This window comes from Aethalodelphis obliquidens, unplaced genomic scaffold, assembly GCF_003676395.1.
Source record: "Aethalodelphis obliquidens isolate GAN/ISIS:26980383/991018 unplaced genomic scaffold, ASM367639v1 scaffold21, whole genome shotgun sequence".
NCBI classification, from domain to species: Eukaryota; Metazoa; Chordata; class Mammalia; order Artiodactyla; family Delphinidae; genus Aethalodelphis; species Aethalodelphis obliquidens.
In genome coordinates, this window is record NW_020837965.1 from 5,844,571 (window position 1) to 5,860,509 (window position 15,939).

The 15,939-nt window shown below is 40.0% G+C and overlaps 1 long non-coding RNA gene across 2 annotated transcripts; it reads left to right on the forward strand.

Moving 5' to 3' along the window:
* Nucleotides 1-640: 640 nt before the first annotated feature.
* LOC113627534 (uncharacterized) lies at nt 641-15,542 on the forward strand. Of its 2 annotated transcripts, none has more exons than XR_003435593.1 (3): nt 641-750; nt 11,208-11,289; nt 13,279-15,542. It is a non-coding gene; the product is annotated as an uncharacterized LOC113627534 (long non-coding RNA). The 2 variants fall into 2 exon arrangements; XR_003435592.1 differs by lacking the exon at nt 641-750 and adding an exon at nt 7,992-8,231.
* Nucleotides 15,543-15,939: the final 397 nt, after the last annotated feature.

The window sequence follows — 15,939 nt, forward strand, 5'->3', positions numbered from 1 at the left end:
TTATAATCCATAGAGATTTTTCCCCAATATTAAATTAAATGGTAGGCAAAAATGCTTAAAAAGGACACACACATGCACACACACACACATCATATGTGACTTCTTCAACAATTACACTTGAAAACATAATTAGTTCCTTTCTCTGTAGTCATACCTCATTTACTCAATGCAGTAGTACTTTGAAAACTGATCTTTTCCTTAGCTATGCTGAGTTTGCATGTAACTGGATGCATCAAAATATCCATGTTTTTCTTACATGCCATGGGAAAGTGACAACATCTTTTCTTTGTGGTTTTGGTTAACATTTACATACCCTTCCCAAAACACCACTGATGGGAATGCAATGATATGCTTCACATATGAAATGCTCTACTAAGGATGCCGCCCAAGAAGATCAGAAAGCCCACTGTGAGAGCAGAGTAAGTCGTTTTCAATATGAAATTGCAGCCAATGCCTGGATTCATCCCCCCTCAGACACAGTGTGCGATGATTCATCCTTTTCTACTCCTAAGGAGGTTCTGTCAGACTTGCAACTGGCTGAGTGGTAGGAAGGAATGATCTGCAGATGCATGATTATCCAGCCTGGGCACGTAATGGCTTTAGTGCACATTCCAATCCCCTTCCCACCTAACATTCCAAATTCATGTGACTGCCTCTCCTTTTTCACACATATCTTCTTTTGACTCCCATCCTCTATCCAAAGACATTTGAAAGGAGATGTGTTTCAGGGAACACCATACAGAAATTAAGGTAAGAGATTCGTTATTTTGGACAAGTCATCATGAGCATTACACACTCACAATTCATTGAGCTCTTGCATGTAAAGTGATAAGCACATTGCAATCTGATGTTTTCTGCTTTTTAATCCTTGAAACACTCTTACAAAATCGACTCTATTATTCTCATTTTACATATTTAGAAACGATGGCACAGAGACCCTCAAGTTCTCATAGCTGCAATAAATGGGATAAACTGGGATTTTAAGAGTCTGCTGGGTCTCTAGAGAAATTTTTTTAACCTTTCTGTGTTTCAGTAACAAAGTTCTGAAATAATCTAGAGTTTATTGCTATTCTGTCCCTCCAAAGCACCATTCTCTTCAGGTCAATTGAGCAAGGCCTCTACTGCACTTGGCTTTGTATCCAAATGCTCTTTAGCTTTCCTGAAAAAATCCAACAGTGAGCCTCCAAAGATGTGGATACATACCAAGGTTGTAATTATGTTTATTACATACTAAGGATGTGCCTCCAAGAGGGTTTTTCAGAAACAAAGGGGCCAGAGATGTAGCTGAGGTTACACTGAAAAAAGACCTACATCAGAAGATGAAAATACATAAATCTGAAGGAGTGACTGAAATCTCAGACACTGCAGATTACCGTGATAGTATCTGTGACTCTGAGGCATGGTTCCCAAGATTTATTTACAGAGCAACTTTACCAAAATATGAAGCATAGTATAATTGTAGCCATCCATCCTTGTCTCTCCTTTCTGTGTTAGTATTTTCCAGTTTTCTTTCTTCCAAATTATTACCAAGACATGGGGTTTCAATGATGAATCACTTATACAAATATTTGCATTAAAATGGGCCACGTGATAAAGCAATTTTGAAACAAAGGAATACATTCTAGCAGTAAGACTTTAGGCGTCTGGCTGGCATGTTGGGGGCAAGGAATTTCCCAGGACCCTACAAATCACTAGCTATTCAGACAATGCAGGAGAACAGAGACCACTAGATTTTCTATGTTCTCTTTTCCCCAAAAAACTGTCCTTAAGAAAGTTCTTGGCACACAGAAAATAATCAGCCACTGTATCTTCATCTCCAGTCTTCAAACTCCCCTGAGTTCCTGCTTTACATGTTTAACTTCCCATTACAAGTCTTCTCCTCAATATTACATGGACATCTCAAATCCATGTACACAGCTGAATACAAGCCTTCTGCCCCTAAACCCAATCCTCTTCTTGTTTCTCATGTTTTGACCATGTCACACAAGAGTCTTCAGCTCTTCTCATGCCCTTGGAAGATTCAAACTAATGTTTGAAGTTTTACTCCTGAAACTAACTTATCCTATACACTATTGTACAATCTTCATTGTCAAGCCTCTGATTTAAGCCTTTGTCATCTCTTGCTTGGGTTTCTAAAAAGCTTCCTATGTGATGTGCTGCCAAAGTCGCTCTCCTTCTATCCATATCCCACCTTGCTACTAGAAATACAGTTGGCCCTTGAACAACACAGGGGTTAAGGGTGTTGATCATCTTAGCAGCCGAAAATCTGCAGATAAAATTTATAATCAGCTCTCCATGTAAGCTGTTCCTCCACATCCATGTTTCTACATTCACAGATTCAACTAAAGCAAATTGTGGAGTACTGTAGTATTTACTATTGAAAAAAAGTCTGTGTATAAGTGGACCGGTGCAGCTCTAATCTGTGTTGTTCAAGGGCCAAGTATACTTGTAAAATAGAACCGATCCTGTTAATCTTCTGCTTGAAAATATTTATTCTATAGGCCACATCAGAGTCCAAACTCTTTCCTATGAGTCAAAGCTGTTTAAAATCTGCCCTCATTTACTTCTTTGTCTCAAATGGGCATACTTTTTACTGTCTCAGCAGCCCACAAAACTCAAGTGTGAAAAACTCTAGGTTTTCTTCTTTTCCTATAATCAAAAAATGGTCTCAAGTGACCATTTCCACACTGTACTAAATCTTGAAATTTAGTACAGTTTACAGAAGTAGAGTTTACAGAAATAAACTCATTTACTTCTGGATTTCTCCTTATTCCAGTCCAGTAATTTCCTAGTCTCTTCTAGTTTAAACTTTAATATAATTTGGTATTTTCTCCCTCCTCAGTCCCTTCCAAGTGTTCTCTGCTTCTCCCTCTTCTTGGCCCTGATCTGAGCCTCTGGGTGGTTCAGCAATCCCTTTTATGTTACTGCAGAATAAGCAGCACACTTTCTGGCCTCTGTGATCATGCTAGCATCTGTAGCTAAAGTCCTCATCCTGTTTCCAAGCTTAGATGATACCCAGTGCTCGTTTGGCAGGTGGCAACTGATCCATCTGACACTTCTCCATTAACTCCTTGCAGCTTTCTGCTATCTACACTCCAACAAAGATGCAGCTACATCCTCATTCACCTCCATGTAGGTGACCCAGGTCCTCACTTTGCACTGTAGTCTTCTGATTGGCATTTTAGCTTTCCCTCCCACCTAATACCTAGGTTTTATTCATGGCTTCAGAAGACATGAAATATTCTCAAAGTCACTTGGGGACCATGGGAAATTAAGAGTACCCCAAGTAGATATCCATGCCTTTAAGTTTTCTGCCTTTCATATATTGGGTTCTTCAATGGAGCTGCTGCATTCAAAACCTTTCAGATGGGGAGCAGGTTGCAAATCTTCCCAAATCTAGAATCTCAATCTTATAGGCAAGTTTATTCCAGGGAAGGGCATAGAGAACAAGGCCCTTTCATGGTTTATCATCTCTTCAAACTCTCTTTCTTTCTCCTCTTCAGATCAGAATCCTTTCATGTAGTTAAATAACAACATGAGAAAGGCAGAAAAGATAAATCCCATCTGTTTTCATCTTCTTACCAATCTATTGGGTGTGTGACACACTGAGGAGATAAAAGGAAAAATCTAGCATCTTTTATTTAAGATCTGTATATTGAAAACTAAAAAACAAAAACAAAACAAAACAAAACCATTATCAAAGGAAATGAAATAATATTTACATAAATGAAAGGATATACCATGCTCTTGGATTGGAAAATATCTAGTAGTGTAATTTTTTCAACTGTGTTCTTCAGGATTGTTTGTCTTGGCTATTTGATATTCATATAAATATTACAATTAGCTGATTAACTTGTAAAAAGGAATCCTGCTATTTTTATTGAAATTGCATTAATTATAGATCAATTTAGGGAAAATTGACATATTTACAGTATTAAATCTTCAGTAATGTTTAGTGAAAGAAGCCAGACACAAGAGTACATAATGTATGACCCATTTATATAAAGTTTAAAAATAGCACACTTGTTTATTCACTACTTCCTAAGCATATCAAGCACTTTCATGCTTCTAAGCTTTGCACATGCTACCTCACTTCTCCATCTCATGGCAATCTACTCATCTTTCAAGGCCCACTATAAATGTCATTTCCTTTGTGAAGTAAAGAACCAGATAGCTGTAAAAACCTCTGGGATTAATTGACTGCCTCAGTGGCTCCAATTCATAGATTCCTGGTTATTCATCCTTTGCCAGGCAACCTTGTAGTGTGTTTCTGACTCTGGATCTGGCCATGAGATCTGCCTAAGCCAATGAGATGTTAGAAGACCTGAATTGAAAAGAGGCTTGAAAAGCACCTACATAATTGGCCTTCTGCTCTCTTGATCTCTGCCATGGCCGTAAGAACGTATCTGGCTAATCTGCTGAAAGAGGAAAGCCATATGGATCAGAGCCAAGTAGCCTAGTTGTTCCAGATGAGGCCAGCTTAGATCAGCCATCTGCCAGCAGACATTCAGGCTCTTGTGAATGGGCCCAGCCAAGATCAGCAGAGCCACCTGGAAGACCTGCAGCTGACTATAGATGAAAGACCCAGCGTAGCTGAGATTATCAGTTTACTTCAGATCAGCAGAACCCTGCAGACTGAAGAACTAAATGACTGTTTATTGTTGTATACTAAAGAACTTTTTGGCAGCAGAATATTAATATAAACTAGAACACTTTCTGTGTAGCCAGTATTGAAATACCATAAATATAGTTTTGTTTTCTTGGGTCTTCATGAATTGTTCCTTTAAGTGTGAATGCCCATTGGTTACATGACACAGGGTCTCAGAAGAAAATACGGCACAATAAAATTAGGATAATTTCATGATGGTTTAGTAAAGAGATTATCTATAAGGGGGCAGGCAGAGTATTTTTAAAAGCACAAGAGATAATGCAGTATCCCAAGACAATTATTATCCCTTGACCCAAAGGATCTAGGAGAGAGAGCAGTTATTAGACCCTAGAAGGTAAAAGTTGTGTGAAAAGGAGCACCTTGACAGGAGTTGTGACTTTCATTGAAAGGGGGCAGCAAGCCTGTGGCACCCTGCAGAGGGGTACCAGGTGACTTAATATCTTGGCTTCATTTTTCTCCCTTCCTCCTATCTTTTGCCAGGCACCTCCATTGACCAAACCAAACCTAAAGCCAGAGGGCTAGAGAGCTCTTTGATATATTTAACATAGGTCATTGTCTGGGGCAGAATGAATGGTAAAGAATAGTTGAGAGAATGTGCAGGGGCAAGCAGAAAATACCCAGCAAAAATGGTCATGTATGTATGTACAGCTGTATGTATGAACCTGTTGATCCCTTCTCGGGAGCATATTTTCATATTGGGGAGATATTGCCAGAATTAGGCACCATAAGATAGGGAAAGTAAGGTGTACAGAAAGTAGAGGCAAACGGGAATATGTTTAAACTTTTCCCATCTCACAATGCACTTGAGAATGGCCCTTTCCAGACTGTGCTACCCACTTAGTGAGTAGCGAATAAATAATTGCTAAATTTACTTTATCTGAACTAACACAGAAAATCTAATACATGTATATATTATTGGTCTCTTGGCACCAATGGTATAGGGAGTCTTCACATAAGTCTATTTTGTTTTGCCAGTGAAAATGGTATTAAAGATACAATAAAATATTACCCTGTGTTGTACTGTTATTCCATAGTGTAGTTTTCCTATTTCCCTACCTGCTTTGAGGCAAGATTTATAAGAAGATTAATACTTCTCTCTTGATACATAATTCTGTTTATTAAAGAGGGATGCTTGAATGGCAGGTCCCTGTTCCATAGGAGACAATAAGCAAGCAAGGGAGAAGAAAGCTTTCATTAGTAGACTTTCTGGAGGACAGTCATTATTCTGAGATTAATCTCAGCAAAGATTAACAGATGTGAATCGAATTGCTTCTGGAATATATTCTTGTTTTGCTTTTTGTCCTCAGCTTAATTTGAAAAGATAAGTGACGCGAATCAATTTGGCAGAAAATATCATGAAACCATAAACACGCTAATCTTAGCAAAAGGCCTGGATTCAAATCCAGGCTATGCTCTGTCACCTCAGGCTAATGCCAGTGAAATGACAACAATCCTGCCTATATCACAAGGCTGTTGTCAGTGTTAGGTAAGCCACAGTCTCATCCAAGGAGGTATCTCTGATATCCTTCTTGTCACATGCAGCCAAAACACGCTGCATGTCCAGGCTCAATAGCAGAAACCAAAGGAATATAATAGAATCTAGGTACGAACCATCACACTAAATACTTTTAAGGATCAGGTTGGCCCTGTCCTGTCTCAGATGCTAGCACAGGACTATATTAATCACCAGTTAGCCTGTCTTAGTCTGATTGGGCTGCTATAACATAACATCATAGATTGGGTGGCTTATAAAGAACACGCATTCATTTCTCACAGGTCTGGATTCAGGGAAGTCCAAGATCTAGGTGCTGGCAGATTTGGTGCCTGGGGAGGGCCCACTTCCTGGCTTCTGGTTCATAGATGTCAGCCTTTTCACCGTAATGTCACATGGCAGAAGAGGTGAGGGATCTCTCTGGGGTCTCTTTTGTAAGGCCACTAATCCCATTCATGAGGGTGCCACACTTATAACTCAATCACCTCCCAAAGGATCCACCTCCAAACACCAACACATTGAGGATTAAGCTTCAACATATGAATTTGGGGGAACACAAATATTCCGTTTATAGTAGTACCTTTCATTCAGTGTTGGCCAAGAGTCAGAACTATGGCTCCAGGTATCCCTGAAATAAGCACAGGATTACAACAGACCAACTGAGATTAATTCTGTACCTATACAATCCAATCTCTGAACCTTGGTTAAACTTTCTTAATTAAAATGCTCTCATCATCATTTTTCTTTTTGCATCCTTTACAATGTTTACAAGCAAACATGGTAAACCCATAGCAATTGAATAAATATTATTTGAATGCTGTTGAATGACATATTCAATGAGAAATTTGGCTAGTGGTTGGGTTTTTTCTTCCTACAACCTGCTTTGAGTCATCTTTGGTTTGCTGTCCCATTCTTTCAGAGGGATCATTTATTTATCAGTAATATTATGGCTAATGAAACAGAGGCAGCAGTTAAGAAGCTTGTCCATAAATTCTTCATTCTTACTTGAGGTGTGTATGAAATTATCATCAGGAACAATATTAAGTGGCAGCCAGAGTGTTGTTGCTTGTCACAAGTAAAGGCCTATGATTCTTGCGCCAGAATTCTAAGGTGGACTTTTGAGTACACTGAGCCATTGTGGGGAAAAGTCCAGTATAATTAAGTTTTTCCTCTGAAATGATTCTGCAAAATCAGTTGAGTTCTTAACCATGGTGTATGTGAGTGCATATGGTGTATGCCCATAGTGCATATGGTGTACTTGTGTGTTTGTGTATTGACCATTTGTTATACAAAGACAAGTTCTTATCAGCCTGGTCTTTCCCACACACATTTATAGAATGTTCTTAATGTAAGATACAATTTCAGAAATTAATCTGAACCAATGTTTCACCCAAGGAAAGGCATTATGCAAATCTGTGGCTCCCCTCAATTATCCATCCTAAAAAGATTATGTAAAGGCTGGGTGGTGGCTGCCCATTTCAGTGGTTTCCGTGTAAGTTAGTAAGGCTCTTTACACTTAGTGTCAGACCTCTGTTCATTGTTGTGTGCTTTTTAATATCTTTATTGGAGTATAATTGCTTTACAGTGTTGTATTAGTTTCTGCTGTACAACAAAATGAATCAGCTATATGTATACATATATCCCCATATCCCCTCCCTCTTAAGCCTCCCTCCCACACTCCCTAACCCACCCCTCTAGGTCGTCACAAAGCATCGAGCTGATTCTCCCTGTGCTATGCAGCAGCTTCCCACTAGCCATCCATTTTATATTTGGTAGTGTGTGTATGTCAACGTTGTAAAGCATATTTATTTATAAAATTGAAAGGTTTTATTTATAAAATTGGGGGAGGGGTAGATAACTGCTCTTATTTTTATCAATAAAAAATTTTAAAGTGCACCCTGTTCCTTAAAACATAGAAATGTGGAAAAATATGGTTTTTAATTTTGTGTTAATGTCTTATTCTTCAAGAGTAGATTGCACTGTCATTGAGAAAGAAATCGCTGGCGCCTTCATGTTGTGTGGTGTTTTGTATCAACATATATCTCAAATGTTCCAAGAGATGAGTCAGTGGTAAGAAAAAATGGTTTACATTCATTCTAAAGTACTAGAACAGACTCAGAATTCAGGAACTGCTTTTCATTCCTGAGAGTACCCAAATACTTTAAGGTCATAAGTCAATGTCACCAAATGTCTTTTTCTATTAGGTGATGAAGGGACTTAGCAGTGGTGGCTTTTGCGGAAGTATAGCATGGCAGAAATTGAGTAGTCCCAGGAAGGCTTGAAGCAGTTGCTTTGTTTGTGGGATGGGTTCCTCATGGAATGCACATATTTTATCCTGAATGTGATAAATACCAGTGGCATTCATGCAGTAACCTAAGAAAATGACAATGAAAGTTTCTGAGTTCATCTGTTTTCTTCCCCCTTTGCTTCACCTGGATACTTGACGTATTGAGTCAGTGTAGGAGTTCTTGAAGTTTTTCTACAAGTCCATGAGGTTGATCTTAGAGCATAATTGAAATACCATATCACATCTGTATGATGGAAATCAGAATTTTCCTTAAGTCCCGGAGAACTTCAATAACATCAGGAATGTTGAACTGAAACTTTTATAATCAGTGTTCTCCTTAATGGGTGACATTTGTTTACTTGTCTGTAGCAGTATCCACACAGATGATCAAGCAGTGGTGGCTTGGGCACAATAAAATTCTGGAAAGATTCTTCTATCCACTAGGGATAGCAAGGAACTGGAGGAGGGGAGTGTGGAATACAGGCTCTGGCTATAGTACCTGTCTTGGTCAGCTCGGGCTGCCATAACGTAGTACCAGAGACTGGGTGGCTTAAACAACAGATACCTATTTTTTCAGAGTTCTAGAAGGAAACAGTCCAAGATCAAGGTGCCAGCATGGTTGGATTCTGGTGAGAGCTCTCTTTCTGGCTTATGGACATACCTTCTAGTTGTGTCTTATGTGCGAGAGAGAGAGAGAGAGAGAGAGAGAGAGAGAGAGCACCCTCCGGTCTCTTTTTCTAAAGGCCTCACCTCGAAATATCATCACTTTGGGAGTTAGGGCTTCAACATATGAATTTTAGGGAGACACATTTAGTCCATCTTATCTGAAGTGACCCCTGAATTGAAGTTTAAAGGATGCCTAAATAAAGTATGGGCAGTAGAAAGAAAAGAATATTCTAGGTAAATGAGTTGACTGATAAACAGCAAGATATGAGGGTGTGTATTGGTGGCAGAGAAAGGAGAGGAAGAGAAGAGATGTGTATCAGAACTGCCTGTGTTGCTTGGTTATGCATGTACATCCCCATCTGCTTCTTCAGTCTTGTCTCAGTAAGGGGGGTGGGCCAACTCATATGTGAGTTGGAAACAGCTCTTCTAGAGGACATTTGCTGTTTTTTCCTGCCAAGCATCTATTGTCTCTTCTTCTGATAAAAGCACCCTGGCTTTCCTTTGAGGAATCACCATTCTTCCACTCCAGATTTATGCCATTAGAGTTATCCCATCCCTGTTTCGATGGAAGAACCATGAACCAGACCTGCCCTCACAGACATCACATTTCCTGGCACACGACCCAAACCAGGCCAGTGAAAATAAATCTCAGGATTTTGGTTGAAAGTATTAGAAAAAAAGGACTTGCTTTAGCTGATACCATTTCACTGGAAGATTATAAGGCTGAGAGCTGCTGCTGTTCATCTTTATACTACAGAGGGAGAGCTTGCCTAAGAATTAAACATACAGAAGAAAAGGATGCCCAGAGATCTGACATAACATATCTCTGACAAGATATATGAGGATTTGGATCTAGCTATGCCAGCCAGTTCTCCCAGACTCCTTAGTTATATGAACAAATGAATCCTTTCTTTTTCCATAAGAGAAGTTGAACTGAGTTTTCTGTCCCTTGGAAGCAGGAGAAACCATATAATACAGTTACACGGATTTCATTCAGATACATCCTCCCCCACTTAAACACTTTGCTCCGAAGAGCTTATTGGGCTAGGGGTCAAGAAACCTGGATTCTGGGCCTGACTCTGCTATTCTCCATCTGCAAGATGTTTGGCAAGTCAGTCAACATTCAGACATTTCAATCTCCTCATCTAAAAGAATATGACTAACAAAATATTCAGTGTCTATTTCAAAAGGTTGCCATGAGGCTCTAAATAAGGTAATAAATGATAATGCACTTAATAAATGCAGGTCATTACCATTGCCGTTGTAGCAGGCACTGAGATGCATGATTCTCCGAGCAGTCAAGGGACAATTAATGGTCAGAACTCAACAATAGGTATATTTGTGCTGAACTGGATTAAAGATTTACTTGTGAGCAATTTTCTTGGGGTCATAGCCAAAAAAAAAGTCCTATACTTCTTGTGAATTCTGGTCAAGCTGTTTTTTGTTTTGTTTTTTAAATCCAATTTTTGGGAGCAAAGAGCAGAAGAAAAATAGGAAACTGTCTACAGCCCCTGGTGCACATGACCTCCCCTTATTATTTTAATTCCCAGCGTGGGATTTTGCTCTGTTCAGGTTCACAGATCTATTTGCTCAGGAGTCCTAGGATGTTGAGTCCTGCTAATTCCCCTTAGAACAACGCTGATCTCATTACCTAGAAGCTATTTGAGGAAGTAACAGATTAAACAAGCTTTTCTGTGTATTTCGCTGGATATTTTTGGATTTCTTATGAAGGTGTTCACTTACTTCAGTGGTGTCTGTCATCTCTTAGGTCACAAATATATGACATTGACATAGATGGGGAAAGAAGGAGGGACTCTTTCCACTTTCAAAACCCTTCCCTTTATGAGGAATCCACTGGCCCAGGGGAATACAGAAAACATTAAACCAAGAACAGCCCAATTGTCCTAAACAGACAACCGTTCAAAGTTCTCATGAAAGTCCTGGCAGCTCTTTCCTGAGACACTATTATTCTCTTTTATATACATAATATTGAGTATTGGGAGGTTTGGGTTTCCTTATTAAGTCAGGCGTTTGTCAAATTTAGCTCCCAGGGAACAAGAATAAACTTATTTTCTTTCTTTTTCCTCAACCAGATTCCAAAGTTCCTCCCCTCCCATACTTCTCTGTTTGCCTGAGGAAGTGAGTTCTCGCCCACACTCCCCACTTCCCAAAGAGGTAACTATGTTTTTTATGTTAGCTGACACCCACTGCTGTAAGAGACAGAAAGCAGGAATATGGAGAGAACAGGCAGGCCCGCCAAAGGCCATGATGAAGACAGTCAAAAATATGACCAGGGCTGGAACTGTACAAACAGTGGGTCACCACTGCTCTCAAGATGGGTAACATTAGAATCCCCAAAGCGTATTTGGTGACTGCAAAAATCTATCCTTGAGTTCATGATTCTTGGCCCAATTGCAATATTCCCCTTCAAAGTCTTCTTATTTTTAGACTGTACCTCCTCCCAGTGGCCTGAAAAGGTCTACCTTATTTCTTATCCAGAGTGGGCGGAGGAGATTTTACTATTCAAGTCTATACGTGCTCTAGGCCCACAAGATGCCAGTCTCTTACTTAGGGTTTTAGTCTCCTCCCTCCACTGAGCCACCTTCCTTAGAAACTAACTTTGTGTTTGTGAAAATAAGGGAAACAAGAGATGGATTTTTTTCTATACATGGCACAGCTACTTTTTTTTCATGCATCCACTAATACATCAAAGACATGTGAACTGTGAATGGACACCTGCAACAATCCCACTGCATCCTCTCCCAGCATGACGGACTCATGTGATCTCTCTGGATTTCCAATATGGAGTGGTTAGGTTTTTTTTTTTTTTCCAACCTTAATTTCCCACTGAGGAAGAGCAAACTTCTTAGAAAATAAGTCACCATGTCATCCACTCTTGACTTCAATGTCTATTCCCAAATCAGGAATATAAAATGTGACATTCAAGCTAAACTAAAGTTAAAGGTAAAGGTCAAGTTCACTCAGCTGTCTGTTGGCAGGGAGAATAATTCTGAACCAATTGACTTGCTTGATGAAGGAGACATCAATATTAGTTAGACTGAAAAGTTTAGTCCACAGAAGGAGGCAAAACCAAATGACCAAGTTAGCCACCTGGGAAGTTGGATTCTGGGTTTCAAAATTACATGTACAACCTGCAGCAGCCTAGAAAAAACAGCCAAAATAAAAAGCAGCAAGCAAGGGGCTTCCCTTCCCTGGTGGCGCAGTGGTTGAGAGTCCGCCTGCCGATGCAGGGGACACGGGTTCGTGCCCCGGTCCGGGAAGATCCCACATGACGTGGAGTGGCCGCAACGGGAGAGGCCACAACAGTGAGAGGCCCGCATACCACACACACACACAAAAAAAATCAGCAAGCAACTTAGGAATATAAAGTTTCTTTTGTTGTGAATTTTAAAACATTTCATACAACTTTTTCTTTTCTTTTTTTTCTTTTATGGCTTTCAAGAACCAGTTCTCTTAGAGGGTTGATTTATCACTCTCCCCGGTAAAAAACTCATAACCCTAAATTAGGTAAAAATAAATAAATAAAGTAGTGTTACAGTTTCTGAGAAGAATAGAGGGCCAGACTCCAGCATGTGAGAACTACTGGAAGGGCTTGGCATCTGCAGTCCTTTTCCCTCCACAGGTGGCAGGAGGAGGCCTTTTGCCTCTACTTTAAAGGGAACTCCATAAAGGAGTCCCCTTTATGCCTGGGAACACAAAGCTGTTCCCAAGAGTGGAGATGGACACCATCCTTCCAGAAAGCCTTAATAGATACACCTTACATAGACAACCTCCCAGGAGGCTGGTGGGCTAGAAGATCCCCCTGGGGGATTTGTCACATAATCCAAATGACTAGTAATTGGAAAAATTATTGGGTATCCTTTTTCTTTATCTCAGGTACAAGGATTGAGGCTCAGTAATGAATCTCGCCTGGGCTCACACAGCTCTAGTTCCCAGAGGTCACCTATGAATGTTGTGAATGTGTACACGGGACAGGATATGGGATCTAGGGCACTCATAGGAAGCCTGCCCTGTCACTATTTTAATCGTGCCACAGCTGGGCAATTGAGGAAGAGGAAAAGAATAAGAAGGTTATTAAGGGAGTTTTTCCAATAGTTAATTAGATTACTCTATTAACATACAAATTTTCCTCTCTCATTTGAGCCAAGATACCGGTATGCGGACATGGAGGAGAGTATCTACAGAAGACAGTGGATTTTTTTAAATTATGAAGCAACGTGTTCTCCAACAAAGAGAAATCCGTGTGCTACTGTGGGAGAAGAGCTCCCTTGTCACAGGTCGGGCAGGCAGCAGCTGCTAGCACTGGGGCTTATGTAAGGCCCTGCTCTCAGCCCTTGGGCCCCGGTGCCCAGTTTCCAGCCAGGATCCAAGGGGTCAGCGTGCCAGGTGAATGAAATCCTGCCTTTGTTTGACTGCCCCAGAGTCTCTCGCTCTGGGACGTTCCGTGCAACAGAAACCCAGACACACTTATTATACAGAAACCCGGGAGGGGAAGAGGAAGGAGGCTTCTAGGTGCCAAAGGCAGTGGCAAAAACTGAATAGGCAAGAACTTTCTCCCAGCCAAGTCAGCAGAGTGTCCCAAAGGCTCAGAGATTCCACAGTCTATGAGGATGGGAGAGAGCGTTCCGTAAAAGCAATCCAACTACTGTAACATAGCACACACATCAAAAATAGCACTGTTTTAAAAACATGGAGTTATATAGAGAGAATTTTAAAGTGTTTTTAATATGTATTTTAATATAGATTTTTAACTGTATGTATTGACAAGATTGAAAGCTGTTGAGTCCCTACTAAACAGACACGGACTATGTAACACAATAATGACATCATTGATCCATTAAATTCAAGAAGAGACAATTCAATTTTAGATGATGTCACACAAATTATATGTTTATCATAAAAGTGGTAGATAAATAGAAAATAAGGAAAATATTATTTTCAATATCACTAATCTAGCCCAATCACCAACTCAAAACAATGTAAAGAGTTTCGACTGAGGTCTTAACTTCACATTTGAATTAAGTCTGTTCTCAGGCTTGATGCTTAAGAAGCCAACAACAGAAAAGAGATGCTTTACTGGGTATTTACAAACACTCACACAAGTATAAATAGATAGAAGACACAGTGAATTTTAAATCCAGCAAAATATATATGTTTATTGAAACCCTACTGTGTGATGGACACAGCATTATTATTATTAATAGTATTATTGTTGCACATCAAAAAATTTGTGGCTCCTACCTTCAAACATAAAGTAAACAGTATAATAAATTCGTATGTGCAAGACTTCCCTGTTTTAGTTGTTTCTTTGATATGTGGTGGAATGCCTGAAGATGCATATCCTTACATCAATGTTATAGTTTCACAGGATGTGGTAGAGCTTTAACACGAGATGTAAAGAAATAATTAGCTTCAAAAGTCAGGGAGGCAGTCAATAATACTTATCAAGTACCCACCCCATGCGCAGTTGGGGCCTGCAAGAAAAAAGCTGGTTAACAAGAAGTTTCTGACCATCTACTCAGTATGCAATAGGCTGAGTACTGTGAGAAATAAAAGAGAAGGACATTGAAAGCCCATGCTCTTGAAGGATTTTCTTCCAAACACAAAATCCACACATGGGAATTGCCTTGGGGACACTTACAAAGAAACATGAGACATTAGCATACTTCAAACTGATTTTAGAAAATACATATAGAATACATAGTAGAAGAGCCATCACGTTTAGGCAGGGTTTGTCCCAAGTCTCTCCGAGAAAGGAGAGGTGTAGAGGTTTGCTCACTTCATTGGAAAGTCACGTGTTTCACCCTGCACTTTATTTCTGTAATTCAAAGGTTTTTTTGTTTGTTTAATTGCTAAATTACAATTTTAATCTGAGAGCACTATTCTCTGACACACTGTTGGAGACTAGGCTCTGTATGAACACCTGGAGAGAAATCTTAAGTGACTTGGCACTGCTGGCAGGGGGTTATAACTCCTCCTGAGCAGTTCCAGAGCCACTGTTTAGGAGGCCTGTCTAGTCATGACTGGTGGCACAGGAAAAGAATGATGGGACTTGAAAGTGCTAAAAAGTCCTTTTTTATTTGTTTCTTCTTGGATAGCTGCAGTTTTAAATTGAATTACAAATTTGCCAGTGGTTTCAGCTTAATTCTTCAAATATATATTGAATTGGTACTGTGGGCTCTGGAGGAGATGGTCTGTGATCCATCCCTGCTTCCATCCCAGAGATGGAAGAATCTCTGGTAAGCAACACTAGGAGCATCACAGAGGCTGGAGTCTCTGGTACCTAAGGTCTTTCTGGAATGTTCTTCAGAGAAGCTCCTCTTTCCCTTGCAAAACAGGAGAGTATGGTAGAGCCATTCCCAGAGAGCCAAGAGGAGAGACCAAGGGGTCAGGAAAGATTGCCTGAGGCCAAGCGTGAGAACAGGCTGGCTGTGAAGAGCACCAGGGAGGGGCCATGGAGACAAGCTGGTCAATGAAAACTTTGTAGCCTGGGGTTACTAAGGCAACACCACGTGTGATGTCACTGGTCCTAGAACTGCGCAACTAAATATCAGAGATCTAACAATAGAGATTCTCAGCAGGCTTTTCTTTTCTTGTCTTGTCTTTTCTTTTGTTTTTTTATAAGACAAACACTAAAATAATAGACTTCCACAGGTACATTCACGGCATGAGCATTCCAGCTATAACCCCATTTCTTTCTCTCTCATTCAACAGGATATTCCAGAAAATGAATAAGAATGATTTTATCACATGGATATCCTTGAATCTGCTCTGGTTTAATATTTTAACTGAGATGTCTTTTCA